This window comes from Microplitis mediator, chromosome 4, assembly GCF_029852145.1.
Source record: "Microplitis mediator isolate UGA2020A chromosome 4, iyMicMedi2.1, whole genome shotgun sequence".
NCBI lineage: Eukaryota > Metazoa > Arthropoda > Insecta > Hymenoptera > Braconidae > Microplitis > Microplitis mediator.
Window position 1 is genome coordinate 8,480,081 of NC_079972.1, and position 17,926 is coordinate 8,498,006.

At 28.7% G+C, this 17,926-nt stretch overlaps 1 protein-coding gene across 2 annotated transcripts in view; it reads right to left on the bottom strand.

Moving 5' to 3' along the window:
* Positions 1 to 17,926, bottom strand: part of LOC130666304 (lachesin-like) — a 148,002-nt gene that overhangs the window by 113,876 nt on the left and 16,200 nt on the right. The window lies entirely within an intron of this gene.

A 17,926-nucleotide genomic window follows, 5' to 3' on the forward strand; every position in this document is an offset into this window, starting at 1 on the left:
TAATTTAGGTCAAATTTTATTATGAATGAATTTCTAACTATGCATTTATTATTAAATGCTATTAATTTAACTATTTAGTAATCGCTTGAATATTTAATTGAGCACACTAATAGAAGTATTTATTTGAGCCAAATAAGCCATTTCTTAATAGTTAATAAATGGCTTATTTGAATAGAAAGAAATGACACATAAAGTTAAGGTTATAACCTTGAATGGAATGAGTGTGATTGTTAGTAAAAATTTATTATAATATTTCATTTTTTTTATATCTTTTGTATAATAATTTTTATCCTCAATTAACATTAATTGTGTGTATTATTTTTTTTTTAAATTAAATTAAACAGTCCCATAAATTATTTGTCATAACCTTACTTAATTAACTTCGTGTGTCATTTCTTTCTATTCAAATAAGCCATTTATTAACTATTAAGAAATGGCTTATTTGGCTCAAATAAATCACATTTAATAACTATTAATATATATTTATTTGGCTCAAATAAATACTTCTATCAGTGCAGTAATTATGAATTTATTGAATAATTTATATATTTTTTCGTATTACATACAAACTGCCTGTTTAGTCAGTCGAAAGAAGTCAATTTCAGACCCATGCAATTTGGCGGGTTAAATCTGATCAGTTTATGCCTTGGGGATGAAACTGTCTTATTTCTGCTCGCTGCATTAGTTCCTGACTTAATTTTAGCCATGTCAGACTCGTTCGTTCATTCTAAACTTCAGAACTCTAAGTCATTCTCGGCAACTAAGTTTAGAGACGAATTTGTACATGCACTATCAGTCTTAAATTGTCTAGTTTCCAAACACTAAATTCTAAGTTTCAATGCAGATAATTATAATTATAATATTGATAGAGACTACAATACGAGACGCGAAATAAACCACTAACTATTTTATATCAATTGTTTTAATTTTACAATATAGATGTTTGTTCAATTCTAATTCTTTTTATTAAAAAAAAGTTTCATTTTTTTGTTTTAACGTATCTGCGGTGTACTTATCATAATATCGTTATTTTCATTGCTCATGTTATTAACGTTGTTTATATTATTAACGGAAATTTTGAAGGCTGGAGTTCGGAGTATGAATTGAAGTAAAAGGTACACGGAGAAATTAATCTCGTTTAAAATGGTATGATGTCATAGTAAAGCCGGGCCATGTTGGCCCCCTGACGGAAATAGAAGTAAACACATGCAAAAATTGCAATCACCATAGTAAAGTTGAAAATAGCTACAGTAATTTGTGATATAATCGTTGTCAATTTTACTATGACCATAGTCATTTTTGCATGTGCTTACTTCTATTTCCATCAGGTAGCCAACATGGTCCAGCTTTACTGTAACACCATTTCAAACGAGATATAAACTTCTATAATATACTACTTTGTTTTTCCGCTGTTTACTTATTGAAGTTCAAAAGCTTCTTTATTTATAATAACCCAAATGAACGGATATTAAAATAAAACAATTGTAAATTTTATAGCCTCCATTTACCCAAAAAATAGCCATAATCCTGCTAAGGTAAAAGCTATCCATTTTCAAAATACTGTGAAACATTTGCGAACTTAACGCGGATTGAAGGCGGAAAGTGCACAAAGGGTGGTTTATTATTTTCATCCCTTGTCACTCAATATACTATTAATCTCCTTGAAGTTTTCCCGAGGGTTTTTATTTATATTATTCGTAAAAACACTCCGCGGAACAAAATATGAGGAGTAAAAATTATCAATACTTGAATAAATAATATATTTATGATTTTTCAGAAAAAAAACTCTTTATACAGGGGAGGGTGGGGCAGAGCGGTCCCCTGGGGCAGAGCGGCCCCCCTGAAATTTTGATAAAAAAAAAATTTTTTTTTTGACTAATTACTATAAATCCGATATGTTCGCGCATTTTTACCCCTGCGCATGACATTTGGGGCAAAATGAACAAGCCCAAAATTTTGAAAAAGTGATTTTTTCATATTTTTATCGTCAAATTAAAAAAAAAATTTTTATAATTCCACATTTCTAGCCCTACGCATAAGACCTGGGGCAAAATGGACCAGCCAAAACTTCCGAAAAAATTATTTTTTCATATTTTTCGGCCGTTTCTCTATGTAGGAGGCAAATTTGGTCACTAAAAATTTATAAAAATAAAATTTTTTTTTTTAGTTGATAAATTTTTGAAATAAAGTATAACTATAGAATTGTTTTTTTCTCTATTAAATAACAATTAGTAATTAAGGTAATCGAGAGTGAACGATTTATTACACCTTAAAAAATTTTTTTCAAGTAACATAAAACCAAAAATAGCTGTCAAGAGAAAGAAATACATTCTTAATGATGAAGACAATTTAAAAAAAAAAAAAAACGAAAAAAAAAATTTTTTTATCATTTTTTGGAGGGGGCCACTCTGCCCCACAAAAAAAGAATTTTTTTCCAGAATTTTGGCAAAATGTCCATAAATTTGTTCGAAATAGGACAAAATTTTACTTAAGTAAAGTGATCTTATGGTTGAAAGCCACAAAAAGTAATAATTGGCTTAGGGGGGCCGCTCTGCCCCACCCTTCCCTACATCCTACATAGAGTAATTTTTTAAAAAATTTCGAAACTCCTAGTGACGAAGTTAATTGGGATTGAAAGTTAATTGCGAATTTACTCCTGATTTTTAACGATTGTGGACTTCATTTAATTTCATACATGATCTATAGATCATTTGTGTATATCTTACGAATTCTGAACAACATTTAAAAAAAAAAAATACGTATATATATTTTTAAACACTTGCAGATGCTTATTTTACATGAAAATCTTGAAATAAACGATAGCGTGTTAGCAAAAAATCACGAGTAAAAATCCTAAAAGATTTATCTGGCAGTAAGAATTTACTGGGGCTAGTGTCAAGTGACCAAGGATTCATGGAATCCTTGCAGGATATAAAAGACTTCTTGTTCGTGTTCAGGTTCTGTACTATCTCCAGAATAGATGAACAAGAAGTAAAATAAAGATAATATTAAAAAAAGTTAAAAAAAAAAAAACTAAATAAAAGGCACGTGCGATTTTATGCACGGATATGTTTTAAAAGTACCGGAAGTTAAAGTTAAGAGTAGTTTTCTAGCTATTACAATTTTCACGAACGTCTATACAAAAAGTACTTGATTTTATATAGTCCCTTGTCACGCACATAACATTATTTTTATTACTTTCTTATTTCACATCCACTTTGTATTTTTGCTCTTCTTGACGTCTCATTAAATTTTTTAAGTGTTGATTCAATGAATTAAGATAATTTTACTTTAAGTAATGAGTAAATTTAAAATAAATTAGTATAAACAAACAAGGTAGAAAAAAAAAATGTATATAAAGGTAGAAAACAAAATATATATTACAGAGACAGTAGTCACGAGTACACGTTGTTGATTATATTCGATTAGCAAGATAGACAGAACGTAGAGAAGGAAAACGTGACTTGGTTTCCTTATTTTCTTTTACTTGTATACACGTACGCCTCATTTTTATTTGCAAATGTCTCTTCACTATATATGAGACTAATTTCGTTTGACATTCATTCGATCTTTTACATTTTATCATTCCCTCATACCTGTAGTTTATTCAATAACGTATAGTTTATAAAATATACAATAAAAAAATGAACTATATAAATTGTAAAACGACAAGTAATATAATATTGAAGTGATCAGTACATAGTATCATTTAAAATATTAATTCTTTCTTTTATAATTTAAGTATAAATAATTATAGAATAAACATTAAAATTTATCGTCTACACAGGAAAAATTAATATTTGAACTTTAAAAATCGTAACTTAAACATAAAAAATTTATGACACGTATTATAAAATTTATTGTTTGGAATGTTAAAATTTACTAATTTCCTATCAAAATGAACTTACATTAAAAAATGCAGGCTTGCTTTTTGAATGGTAATTTAAATCTTCATTTTACTGGATTATAGATTGACACCCAGGTTCCAGGTTATAATTTCAAACACTAATTTTTAAAGTTTATTTTTTTCTGTGGGTGAATACATATACACTGTTTAAAATTTTGGTCGATTTTCAGGGATAATCGTCGTGGAAAATTAATAAACTTTGTTAGTTTTACCTGAATATCGATTTTTCACAGAATTAAAAAATTTAAAGCTCCATTTTCAATGAAAATACAATGAGACTATTTAAAAATAGTTGTTCTCTGTAAATAATCAAAATATTGAGTTGGATTTTACCTTAAAAAATTTAAAAAATACAGTGATAACTTTTTTTTTAAAAACCTTAATTAGTTTATGATGATTATGAGTTTATTAAAATCTTCATATGAAATTTCTCGTATTTAAAAACTAATACCAAAAAAAAAAAATTCCAATTAAAACTATGATTTTTCAAATAAATATTAGCTTTAAAATTAATATTATTTAAAATTGATTGACTTATAGACAATAAATAAACAATTATTGATACACGGAAAGAATTTTATGGTAAAAGTTATACTGAATTTTATGATTGAAAATATCATTTAAATTATTAAATAAACAATCTGAACTGTAGTATCTACCAACTAAATGGTAAAATTTACAATTATTTATGATCATCAGAAATCATAACTTTTATTATCTTACATAATTACTACTATTATATTAACATCGTTATTCTTAATAACCTGATGGTAATAGTTACTATCAGCCTAAATAATTATGACCATCTAAGCTAATAAAAAATTTTAACATCAGCGTTATAGTCTGACGCTTGTCTATGTGTAATTTGTTTAACTTTGAAGTGATTAATTTTACACACACCCACGCACGCACACATACACGCACACATACACGCACACATTCTTAGTTAAGAATTTTTACAACTTTGAATGGTAATAGTTACCATCTTCGGTTGTAACAAATATAATTTTTAATAGTTAGAATTACCACCTTCGATAGTAATTGTTACCACCATCATTTGTTACTGTTATCATTTTTAATAGTAAAAATAATTATTAGAACCATTGAAAAATTTGATTACCATTTTAGATAGTAAAAATTAAAAATTTTGTACTGTAGCTAGTATCATTAAATTCTCTCCGTGTATGAAATAAAATAAAATACATTGAGATGTTAATTTTCATGACATTTATGACTTGGAAATTTAAATTAATGTAAAAATAAAGTATGTAGAAATAAAGTCTGTAGCCAACCGAAACAAGCTAATTTAAGTCCAATGCCGCGAATGAATATTAGAAAACGCGTAAATTGTGAATGTCTTCAGTCAGCGGGCAGCAACAAACTTGTTTCGTCCCTTGCGAACAGCTGACTAAAGGCTTTTGCAATTTAAACTCTGATACTTGTCATTTGTTTAATAGTAATTTCAGACCACTAATATTATTTACGTAAATGACAGTTCTGACTTTGTGATTAAATTTTTTAAAAATTAGTTTGAATAATAAATAGTATTTATAGTTTCTGCTTAATTATAAATTGCAAATGACAATGCTAATAGTTGATGACACCATTGGTCTTAAATTAACTTGCTTCGAACTGGATGCTAACATGCTAACACTGAAACTTCAAGTTCTAATGCAGGTAATCATGTAAAATCTAGTCTGTAATTCAGGATGGAACACGATTTCAGACTGCGGATCATGTCAGCCAACTTCACTCTGGTCTGAAATCGTTTTGTTTCATCCCTTGTCACACAATATACTATTTCACCATACCCGCGCCGAAAGCTTAAATTTCTGCCCCGTTTAGAGGGAAGAAAGTCGTTTTTGTCTTGTATGAGAAAACAAATGATAAAAATTGACGCATGCGCCATTCTTCCCATAAACAGAGGCCAAAATTTAAACTTTCAGATGCAGATCCAATGAAAAATTGTGTATATCTGCACGAAAAAATATATATCCCGGCAAAATAGTATATATCCCCCCATGGAAAAAATTTATATGTTGAATATATTAAAAATATATTTCTACATATAAATCATATATAAACGTAATATAACAAAAATATATGTCAAATATACTGAAAATATAAGCGAATATATGCTACATATAAAAAAAATATAAATAGAATATATATGGAATATATAACTTTTGGCCGATTTTCGTATATATAAAATATATGTTCAATATAATGAAGTTATATGTATAATATATTTTGTATGGATAATCATAAAGGCAGTAAAAGTTCAAAGAAATATATACAAAATATATTGGCTTTATATTTAAAATATAATTGATAGAATATATTGTGAATATATGTAAAATATATTTAGTTTATAAGGAAAATATAATAATTTAATATAACCAAAATATATCCCTCGCGGACTCGGGATTACTCCGAAATCATGGTGAAATTTCGGTGAAATCATAGTGAAATGACAGTGAAATCACTGTAACTTTGTGCCATTTGCTTACTGTGTGATAATTATCATCCGATGGTAATTTTATGATGATTTCACCATCGATTCATAGTAGAATCACAATAGCATAACAGTCAATTTACAGTAGTATAGCTGTAAGTTGACAGTAGTATTACTGTGTATTTACAGTGATTTCACTATCAGTTTATGCTGGATCTGCAGTGCTTCAGTCATGCTTTCTCAGTAATAATACCGTGATCATACAGTGATTTCACAGCAGTCTTACTATAGATTCTTCGTGAAATCACAATAATATCGCTGTGAATTGACAGTAATATTACTGTGATTTCTTAATCATTTAATCCTGGATCTGCTTAGTTTTCATCGAGATTTAGGGGCAATATTGAGATCCTATATTTATTGATTCAAAGATAATAATAATAAAATTAATAATAATATTATAATAGCAACAATAATCCTAATCTTGGTTTTTCAATAAATAATTTTTCTTGTTTAAAAAAATTATTTAGTATCCATCCCTTTGTACGACTTCATGTAATTATTCCTCTGGAGGATTAAATGCTATTTTTTTACCCTCGGTAAAGAAGGAATTTTATTTTTTTTTAACGCATGATGGGATTCGAACTGCCGACCCTTCGATTGAGAGTAGCTTAAGTCATGTACTTTAGCCCACTCGGCCACCACACGCATTCGGAACTTAATATTTAATCTGTTACTTCATGCTATTCAATACTATATATACTCAAGATTAAGCTATAAGAAAAATTATTTTATTAAATACTATAAAATTAAAAGAATTCGATATTTATCAAAAAAAAATTTTTACCTTCATTTGTAAATCATCAAGTTTTCTTAATTTAAGAATATTTTATTTTAAATTATGATAAATAATAAATATTTACTATTGAAATATTAATCTAAATGATATTCTCTTTATTTTTTGCAGTAGTTTAAATTCAATTTATACAGTTTTAAAAAAAAAGTTATTCAATTTTTTTATTTATTTATTTTTTTTCATAATTCTGAAGAATTTTACCGTCTTAAGCTTTTATAAAATTAACTAAATTAGACAATTACAGATAAAGTTTCGCTCGGAAATTCCTAAAATAGCTAAATTTATAATAAATAAAATACATTTGTGCCCAAGTATTTGCTAAACTTACAAATAATTATAGGAGCATTTATGAAATAATTGATATTATTTTTTTTTTAATTCCATTTCTATCGATTAATGACATTAAAAATTCAAATTTTTGATTTTGAAATTGGATTAATGATAGATGTACCGTATCAGATCACTATCAAAGTAGAGTGAAATCATGGAGAAAACGCTAATAATTTGCTGTGAAAATATCATAGAGTCACAGTGCTAATACTACTAGGTTGTCATGGGATCACGGTAAATTCATGGTTAAACCACTATGAACTGACTGTGAAACTATTGTAAAGTCACAGAGTTAACACTATCAAATTACTATGGAATCACAGTGAATTCGTAGTGAAATCACGATAAACTGACTGTGAACCCATGATAAAGCCTCAGTGTTACCATTGTTGAGTTACCATAAATCGATAGCTGATCGACAGTAAAATTATCATGAAAGTATGGTAATTTAATTGTAAAATTACTGTAAAATTACTATATAACCAGAGTGACGAAATGGCACAAAACGACTGTGAATTCACTATGAAATTACCATCAATACACAGTAAACTTACGGTAAAATTGATTTCACTGTGATTTCACTGTGATTTCACAGTAACCCCGAATCCGCGAGGGATGTGACGTACATTTGAATTATATTAAAAATATAAGTAGGTACTTCTAAAAGAAATATATGCAGATTATAGTAGGTGCATATAAAAAATGTGAAGAATGATATATAAACTAAATATATTAAAAATATATACAAAATATAAGCCGAACATATGATTGAAATGTATAAAGAATATATTCCGAGAAAAATGATTCCAAAAGGACTAGGCGGAACTATGATGGAGTTTTCCTTGGAAAATTTGGGCCTGAAAATTTAGGGGAGGTAACCTGCAGGGGTGCCTAGAAAAACCGGTCCAAATTAATTTGTCACACGGGTTTTTGTAGGAGTTTATTTTTAATAGAAATTTAACCTAAAAGAAATAATTGAGGTCAGCAGCGGAGGTTTCTGAGAGGAAAACTCCAAAATGACCGTGAAGACCGTCATTAAAGTCTTCGTAACAAAAATTTGGGCCTGAAAAATATAGGAGTAGTAACTTGCCAGGGTGCCTTCAAAAAAAGTTCCAAAAGTGTCATAGGAGACTTTGTGGGAGTCTTTCTAGACAAAATTTAGGCCTGGAAAAAATATGACTGATTTCCTGGATCCTATGAAAATTTTCGACTTTTTTGTCCAGGCACTTTTGTTAGTTACTATCCCTATTTTTTTCAGGCACAAATTTCTTCTAGAAAAACTCCTACAAAAACCCGTGACAAATTTGGATCGGTTTTTCTAGGCACCCCTGCAGGTTACCTCTCCTAACTTTTCAGGCCCAAATTTTCCAAAGAAGACTCCATCATACGTCCCCCTAGTCACTTTGGAATCACTTTTCTCGAAATACATTCTTTATACATTTCAATCATATGTTTGGCTTATATTTTGTATATATTTTCAATATATTTAGTTTATATATCATTCTTTATATTTTATATATACACCTACTATAATCTGCATATATAATGTGTTTATAAGATGCTGAGATTACATCATGATAGAATACTACTACAAGACTTCAGTGTTTTAACTTCAGTTCGTGCACGTTCTCTTAGACAAACTGATGTATTAAGTTTACCGTATGCTCGGACTGTTACATTTGACAACTCGTTTATTGTTACGGCAGTTAGAGTGTGGAATCAATTACCGGAGGAGATTGTTACAATAATTGATTACAATGAATTTCGATCTAAATGTTATATGTTTTTTATAGATAAAGATAATCAATGGTTGTAATTCCTGTACATTCTAAATTTTATGTTAACTACTGTCATTTGTACAGAGCTAATTATAATTGATCAACTTGCTTTGAGACAACGTAACTTATTATTGCCGTTGTTGTAATTTTTACAATTATTTGTTATTGGCAATATTATTATTATTATTATTATTATTATTATTATTATTATTATTATTATTATTATTATTATTATTATTATTATTATGAAATTTATTTTTGCGCCTCTCTATATATATTTATCATTTTGTATTTATTGTAAGGCCCTTAGGGAGCTAAGGCTTCAGGGCCTAAAAATTTAAATAAATAAATAAATAATTTTTTTTAGAAGTACCCTGCTTATAAAATCCGATAGATTCTTATAGCTGTATGTATAAGACCCTATACTTAACTATAGCACTTCTCATAGAACTCATTCATTCTTATAAAATCTCTATGGGAATTTATGAGAACCTATTGAATCCTATGAGATTTTCTAAACAGGGTACCTACTTATATTTTTAATATAATTCAAATATACGTCACATGTATTTTGGTTATATTAAATTATTATATTTTCCTTATAAACTAAATATATTTTACATATATTCACAATATATTCTATCAATTATATTTTAAATATAAAGACAATATATTTTGTATATATTTCTTTGAACTTTTACTGCCTTTATGATTATCCATACAAAATATATTATACATATAACTTCATTATATTGAACATATATTTTATATATACGAAAATCGGCCAAAAGTTATATATTCCATATATATTCTATTTATATTTTTTTTATATGTAGCATATATTCGCTTATATTTTCAGTATATTTGACATATATTTTTGTTATATTACGTTTATATATAATTTATATGTAGAAATATATTTTTAATATATTCAACATATAAATTTTTTCCATGGGGGTCTCGTTAGTATTGTCGTATGTATGCTATTTTGTCGGCATATGTTCCCGGATATATCTTTTTCCGTGTGGGTATACCACGGAAGAAGGTAGGACATTTCAATCCACGTGTTTGTCACTCTCGCTTTTGGCTGGGATAGGCAATTACACACATGGGTCGGAATGTCCTACTTTCCTCCCTAGGTGTATAATCTACTAATATTTTATAATGATATATATATATATTTTATGTTTTATAGTTCTGACTGATTTGAACTTGTTAATAAATTCAAGTAATTTCCTTTAAATTTCAAGAAAAATTTCTAACAATGTTTAATTAATTAAAATTAATTAATTTGAGTAAAAAAAAAATGAATAAATTTGAAAAAGAAAAAACAAAATACATTATATTCATTATATTCATATAAAAAGTATCATCTCGCTCTCTCGTGTACTGTAATAAGCGGTCATTTAAATTTTCAGCTGGACCTCATACTCAAACATGAGTTGCTAACGACATACTACTTCATTCCTGATTCACTCGTTTCGCTCTGGATCTGGAATTAAGAGCCTCGACGCAGCACAGTAGTGGACGAAAGAGGATATATTCTGTTAATGCATATATTTTGTATGTATACGCCAGTTAGTATAATTCGTAAATATGTATATTTGTATACATAGCATATTACATTAGTATTCATGTAGTAATTATTACAGTATACCATTGCTACTTAAATCTTTAACAGCGATACTTTGCACACGACTGTAAGTGAGTTTGTTGATTAATAATATTATTTATGAAACTAAACGCTGAAAAAAAGTACTATTACCATCTTGTAATACCTCTGCAAAGTCTCGATACAAAAATATAAATTTCATTATGAAATAAAGACATTTGATTCATATTAATCGCTTTATGTGTATTAAACGTCGCGTTGAAGTGTGTATGTGATATTGTATGTGATAATTATTATTATGCTTCTATGTTAACTATTCGTTTCTTGTATAGTAATATTTACTATTGCCGACAGTAATAGCTACCATCTAGTAATATTTCTTATTTCGGAAAAAATTTGTAAATTTCGTGTTTTGAGACAGTAATGATTATCATCTCAAATATGAATGCTTATTATCTCCAACAGGAAAAGTTAACATGAAAGAATGAGAATATTGAAAATGTAAATATGGAAATAGTTAATTCGTTAACATGGGAGGTATTACAGTAAGACCTCGTTATAAGACTACGTGTTATAAGGCTCTTCCCATCAATTTGTTAAAACTCGCTTGGAATGATTCCCCCACCAACAACTCAATAAAAGTTTTGTGCCGAAACATCGCTATAAGACTAACTACCAGTAACTACAATCGAGATAAAATGTACATACATAAATATTGTAAATTATATTAATTTCATAAAGAATACTTAAAATTTTGTGGTATCACATAATTAATTAACAGAAAAGAACGACAAAATTCTGTTTGCTTATAATTGTATAAAAAATAGATTCACTGTATAATAGAGTAGAATTGAACCGAATACATGAATAAAACGCAAAACGGCGATAGTCTTATAGCGAGATTTGGGCGCAAACGCTGTTAAGCACAATAGTGGGGGAGCTTCAATTCTAAGAATTTTTCCCCCTACAGCCCCGAACTAGTCTTATAATAAAGTCATACTGTATCATTTTTTTTTAGCGTGTATTAGTAGTTATAAATTTTAAAAAGCTATTTTTAACTTCCCGCTAAGAAAATTGAAAATTATCAAAAATTCGGGAAGTTATTGGTTTCGGTCCGATCTATGAAAATCGAATTTTCATCAGATGTCGACGTTTTGAGGTCCTAGGAAGCTATTCTGACTAATTTCAAGATGATGTCCGAGTGTATGTATGTATGTATGTATGTATGTATGTACGTACGTACGTACGTAAGTATGTAAATACCTGTATCTTTTGAACGTATGAACCGATTTTGAACTTTAAGATGTCATTCGACGTGGCTTGTCAATATCTTGAAGCTGAGAGAAATTGAGCTTGATCGGTAGGGCTCGTTCAGAGATATTCCAAAAATAAAATTTTTTCAAAAATGTTTTTTTTGGATAACTTTTAATGTGCTCGATGGATTGATTCCAAAATCGACTGGGCTCTGAAGCTTTATAAGCCGCGTCGAATGCTACATCAACCATCAAAATTAGTTCATTCGTTCAAGAGAAACCGTTGTCGAAAGAATTAAAAAAATTTTTTTTTTTAGTTTTTTTGAAATATCTCAAAATCGACTCGATAAATCAATTTCAAAATTTGATCAGCTTTAGAACTTGATAAAACGCATCGATTGCCACCTCAACCGTCTCAATCGGTTAATTCGTTTGAGAGATATCGTTGGAGAAAAAATGGTAAAAAACGTTTTTTTTTTCGAAAACAACAGCATACAAAAATATTTTCGAGCTCGAAGAGCTCGAAAATGTATTCACAATAATGTTTTCGAGGTTCTTGAGCTCGAAAACAGCGGGAAGTTTTAGGGCTGGCCCGCAGGGTCAACTGATAGACCGATTTTTTTTTTCAATTTCACTTTTAAGCTAAATGATTTTGATCTTTAAAGTTCTTCACAATTTACAATTGAATAATATTTTATAAAAATTCATAGTGAATAGAGTTGTTAAATACTCTTATTCTAGATATTATTTTTAAAAATGTGTTGCAGTAACGACTCTCACTAGGAACTGGCTGACCATAATGAATAAGAGCATAATTAAAAATTTTTAAAAAATGAAATTTTTTATAAAAATAACAGACAATAACAGTTAAGAAATTGATTTGCAGATGAAAAAGTGCTGCGTTTTCATATAGTACAAAATAAAGTACAACAAAAAAATCCTTCGATTGAATTTTTTATTTTTTATATCTGAAAAACTGTCAATATTTTAGATTGACCGGTTTAATTTTAATCCGGAATGAATTTAAAGTACGAATTCACTCCCTCACTAAGAGTTCGAAGTTAAAAAAAAAAAATGATTCTACGTATGAAGTAAATAGAGAATTTAGTCAGCAGAGTAATTTCGGAGTAAATCAGAATTTTATTTTAATCCTCATCCACTTTGATTACGACATTCTAGTGTTGAAATAAATTTGTATTCAATAAAAAAATTTTATTATTTAAGATCATGAATAAATTATTTATAAAAAATATTAATAATTATTTACTCCTCGTATTTCACTTCCTACGATCAAAAAGTAAACTTTGCTCCGAAGATATTAAATAAGTAAAAAAAATCATCATTTAGTTTTTGATATTTTTAATTTTCAATGTCATCGAGTAAATAGTTCGATAAAAAATTAAATTAAATAAATGCACTTGTGAAATAAATTCAATATTATTTATTCTCTGGCAAAATACTAGTATTAATTCGCTAAATAGTTTAACAGTAAATTGAGTACAAAAATATCTGAAGGGGTTATAAAATAGTTTGTTAAATTATTAAATAATTATCTTCGAACTATAGAGCTTCAAAGTACCCCGTCTGAAGATACAACAAATTACAGAGTGTTACATCTTGTCTGTGCCCAATCATCCAGTTAAAACTTGATTACCCTAGTAATCAATGAATAATCCATCCGAATTAACTCCGCTAGCAGTTAAACTAAAACTCAGCAAGTACTTACAAACAATCGATCCATTTGTCGCGGCTATATTATATATTTAAGTTTTCATCTCACTGTTATCTCCGGTCAAATAAATAATAAATTCAAAACACTGATAAAAATTCAACCGTCTTTTATATTCATCCAAACTATTCATCTACAAAATATATAACATCAAAAGAATTTTAAATGAGCCTATTTCTGACGTGAAAAAAATAAATAAAATATAAATTTTAAAATAAAAAGCTTTTGGCTAACAGGCTTTTTTTGCATACTGCATTCCGGTTCTCGTTCTATACTTCTCTAAAGTTCATTTTTCTCTCTTTCTATAGATATATATATACAAATATATGTATAGTATTTTCTTACACCCCCGTTAAAGTACACATTCACATCCACTTAAAGTCCTCTTGAACTTTAAGTCTCACACACGAAACCTCTTGTGTTCTATTGAGTCGGTCCAACTGATCTTTTTTTTAACGCTACTCACTTACTTACTTTCTTCCATTCTTTTTTATTGTTTTTCAACTCTATGGGTCTTGGTACCCCACTTATGGCTTACCGAGTACAAGTTGCGTGGTACTTTTGACTGGCAATACTAAGTACCGCGTCTGAAAAGTTAATAAAGGTACAAAATGTACGATCGCTAACAAAAAATAGTGGCGTGTTTCTTTACGATAACATTGCTTGCTTCGGACTTTTTTTATTATTGTTTTATTTTTATTTATCAGTACTTTATTTATATCATAAATAGTTAAATCGTTATCACGAATTGATTTATAATTTTTAAATAATTCATTTTATTTAATTGACAAAATATAGGGGAGAGGGGGCAAAACGGTGTATCTCCAAAATTTTATAAAGAATTTTTTTTTTTAAGTTTTTCAAATATTCCAAAATTACTTTCGTAAATATAATGAAACATTATTTTGAATTTTTTAGTTAAAATTTTTCAAAAATCGAGTTTCAGTCAAAAAATGTTAATGAGTTTCGTATTATGATAAAAACTACACGGAGAAAAGAAAATGGTAATATTTACACTCTACATGGTAATCAGTCCTATTTTTTAAAGCATAGGAATCGATACTATGTAGCATGGGAATGATTACCATTATTCTGGTAATATTTACCATACTACATAGTAATCATGCTACTGGTAAATATTACTTTGTAGCATAGTAATCAAAGGCATGCTAGAATGGTACTGAGTCCCATGCTGTATAGCGTGAAAGCAGTTTAAATATTAAGCGCTGCTATATAGTATATACGTCCAATATAACCTGTACATATATTAATCTTAATTACTACTTATATCAATGAATATTATTTTAATGAACATTATCAATCATACAAAACTCAAGTATTATTTGATAAGTATCATTGTCTATTGTATTCCGATTTAAAATGTTATTCTACCACACGTGTCGTCACTACTGCAGATGAAAAAATGTATGTTCCAAAGCGCTGGATTTACTATTTTTAATTTAGATAATTGTTAACTTTTTCTACATTAATAATTCATAATTTTACTTATAATAAAAAATTAATTAAATGTATTTTCAATAAATAATTAAATTATTATCATATTTTTCTGAAAAAAGGAACCCATGTTAAAAGATGTTAATTTGAATACTTCTTGTTTTATTTAAAAATTTTTTTAATCAGTTAAAAATGTATTTATTATTAATTAAATAACCCAATTTTTAAGTTATAAAACCTTATTTTAATATTAACTGTACTACCTTGAATTGAAAGCAGTTTCATTGTAACAGGGTAAAATAGATTCCCATGACTATTTATTAATTTCAAAAATTGGATTTGTCCACGGTCGATAACGGGTCCTAATTATAACTCGGTTTAGTAAATTAAGTGATTCGACATGTCACCGGGTGTCGCTAATCAGTGAGACCCGAACATCCGCCCCTCTCTTTGACTAATTTAGTAGGGATGAGTTTTCCGGGGTAAATCAAAGAGACCCGAATCGAAGAGTTATAAGGGAGTGAAATGCCAAAAATCGAGAGAGTTCGTTGGACATCCAGAGAGTCAGTCGGACGACCGAAGGCGATGGACGCCAAGTGAAGACAAGAGTAAGTGAACGACTAAAGTGATCAAACACATTGTAATACAAGGTTATCTAGTACATTGTGAATTAAATAATACCATTGTGACGGAAGCAAAAATACGAGGACGAAAGCCGGACAACGGAAACCTGAAAACTCAACTAACATCGAGAGATTGGTAGCAGCCCGGAGCGGATCATCACTATAAGTTCCAAGGATTGCTGAATTAAAATTGGAGGTAAATTATAATTAATTCAGGCCGCTGATTAATTGTATTAATCTGGCAAATTAATTATAATACATTACTTAATATCTTTCCGTTGATCTCGCGTAAAGAAACGGATAGTTCAGGCTCTCCAGCCGTTCAATCTCGTGTTCTCGAAAGTTCTATTGCGTCTCGTTTTGTCGCCATTAAGTGTCCGAAACTCTGTAGTATTTATTCAAGGCTCTAAAGCCAGAATAAAATAAAGTTGTCGCGTAAATAATCCGGTAATTAAAATTATTAATTTATTAATTTATTCCAGGCTCTCCAGCCGTTATAAATTAATTTATTAATTGATCTTAAGATTAATACAGGCTGGAATTTATTCCGTCGGCCGCATTAATTCTAAGATTCATTAATTTACTCGAATTACTCGAATCAACGTCAATAAAATCGGGAACCGTGTGACGCCAATTCACCGGCCTAAAATTCTAGTCAACCCGAAATCAAATTCTAGTCATTACGTCATTATTAAATTAATTTTAAGTTAATTAAAATATCTAAAATTTAATTAAAAGATACTAGAGTTTGGGTAAATTAAATTGTGAGTAAAAGTGAAACGGATTATTTTAAAAGTGAAATAAATTATTGTGAAAATTGTCAGTGGAAAAATTAGGAATTGAAAATAATAATTGTATAAGAATTGTGGCAAATTAATTATAAAATTTTAATCCGAGAAAGTTAATTAGGAAAATTTATAAGTGAAAAAAAGATTAATTAATTTATGAATTATATTAAACAAAAAATAAATTAATTAATTGGAAAGGACAGTAAATCATAGAATGAAAAATTTTATATTGAGTATGGGAAATTATGAAGTGTTGAAAAATTGAGTGAGAAAGTTAATGAGTAGAGTCACTTAGTTATAGAGTCAAGTTAGAGTAAAATAAACTGTGTCTGTGATGTAAGTCCGGTGGACAAAATATAAGTTAGGTTTAGGATATGTCCGGTGGACACTAGAAATAAGAAAATGCGGGTTAACGTCCTGTGGACGGTTTTTTAAAAGTAGAATTTAAGGAAAATAAGGTTTAACGTCCGGTGGACGGTTTTTTTTAAAGGTGTATTAAGGTTAAAGGTTTAACGTCCGGTGGACGGTTTTTTAATGAGAGTGTGTGTGTGTGAGAGTGTGGAAAACGTCCGGGAGACGTAGTAAAAATTAGTTTGTCATAAGAATATTAGTTTGTCATAAGTACACGTCCAGGGGACGCATTTAGTTTGTCATAAGTAATTAATTGTTATAAAAAGGTTAAATAAATAATAAGCAAGGTGCTTAAGGTTATTAAAATTAAAAGTAAAGTTTAAATAAATTTATTTCAGCCTGTTCACTATTCCTCTCCTCTCTCACAAAATATAAAATTTACGAACGACCCTGAGCATATAAAATAAATACAATTAACATCCGGTTCTGGAAGGCCGAGTCCATCTTCCAGTGGCGCCCTAATATTCGACCATAATACTTAGGTGCGACCAGACTTGGCAAGCTAAACACTCTGTCATATCATCGAAATTGTAATAATTCTAATGTAGCACAGGAATTATTCCAATGTAGCATATGAATGATTCCCATGCTAGCATGGTTAGCGTTACCATTCAAAATCGGACAAACTACGATGTCAAATAAATAATACGGCTAAAAAACTTGCGTTACCATGCTTCATTGTAATAATTACTATGTTACATTCGAGAATATACCATTTACTTCTCTCCG